The sequence below is a fragment of the Galeopterus variegatus genome, unplaced genomic scaffold (genome assembly GCF_000696425.1).
Source record: "Galeopterus variegatus unplaced genomic scaffold, G_variegatus-3.0.2 Scaffold1243, whole genome shotgun sequence".
Taxonomy (NCBI): domain Eukaryota; kingdom Metazoa; phylum Chordata; class Mammalia; order Dermoptera; family Cynocephalidae; genus Galeopterus; species Galeopterus variegatus.
The window spans coordinates 345,048-346,367 of record NW_007727354.1 but is presented as its reverse complement, the minus strand read 5'-3'; positions in this window follow the sequence as shown (position 1 = coordinate 346,367).

The following is a 1,320-nucleotide window of genomic DNA, read 5'->3' as shown; positions in this document are numbered from 1 at the left end:
AAGTGGTCCTACCACCTGCTGACATGGCATATTGATACCAGTTTCTGAAAACTGAATTATACTTTTCTACCTTACAATTGGAACTGAGTTATGTTAAGTTCTTTAACCTTTCTCCTCAAATAGCATAAAGTATCAAATCTAGTTTATCTCTTCTGATTGTCCTGTAGTGTGTCTAGTGAGATAAATCACCGTGTCACAACAATAAACCGCCACAGAATAGAAACAGCTACATTAAACAGTAAAGTGCCATTTATAACATTATTCTGACAGCCTCAAGTTGCACAAAAAAAATAAGATCTGGAAGTTGCTGCTGCAAAAGTATCAGAAATACATGCATTTGTAACTGCAGATTCAAATGCTAAACAGAATTCTGATGTAGGGACCTCACAGAAATTGATCAAATGTATACATCTGTTTGCCTTCATGTAAATAAATAATGCTCACATGACCAGTCCTGGAACCTCTTCTATGACAGGCCTTGAGACTTTCATTACATCTGTCACTTTCCCTGTTGACAGGTGCCTCCTCAGTAACTCTTGGGTTTTTCTTCCTAAACACTCAAAACAGCCTCCTGAGGAAACAGCACCAGGAAAAAGCTATTTCTGTATTTCTCCTCTCTCCACCTGCTTTCTGCCTCAGTAACTAATATTAATATTAAACGTAACACACTCTTCATGGAAGCATGGATACACTTCAAGAAAGCCCTTTAGTTTCTCATTTCCACTTCTGGAACTCAGAGGAGACTATTTCATCAGCAAATGTGAACACCTCCAAGTAAGTGCTCCCACTCTGAGCAGCACAGTCTTTTCTCCCTCCTACAAGGGCACACAAAATGGGACCATCAAAATGCACAGTATCCAACAGGCATAAGAAGTTTTACTTATTCATGCCTCTCACCAAGTATCTAAGAGGGTAACAACAGTACACCGTAACCCTTATCTTTGGATGGACTAGACTGTTCCAGTGGCTGCATCTTACTGTAGACAAATGTGTTCCCCTGCACGCAAAGGGACACTTCCTGCACACGAAGCAGCTCTGAGCTGACAGGGAGGACGCAGGCAGTGGTAAAGTAAGGAAAACTTGAAATACAAAAATTGAAGGATGCATTACTGTGGGTCCTGCAACTGGCCTAACACGACATTTTCTGTGATCTTTCCTCCTCAAGAAAGCACATCAAGTCTTAACATGCACAAAAAGTAAAATATAGAATTCTACTGACATAATCCAGTATGGGAAACAACCAAGCTTTTTTACATTCATAATAATAAGTCTTCGCCACACACGCGCACACACACATTGCTATTTAGCTTCTTTTATTAG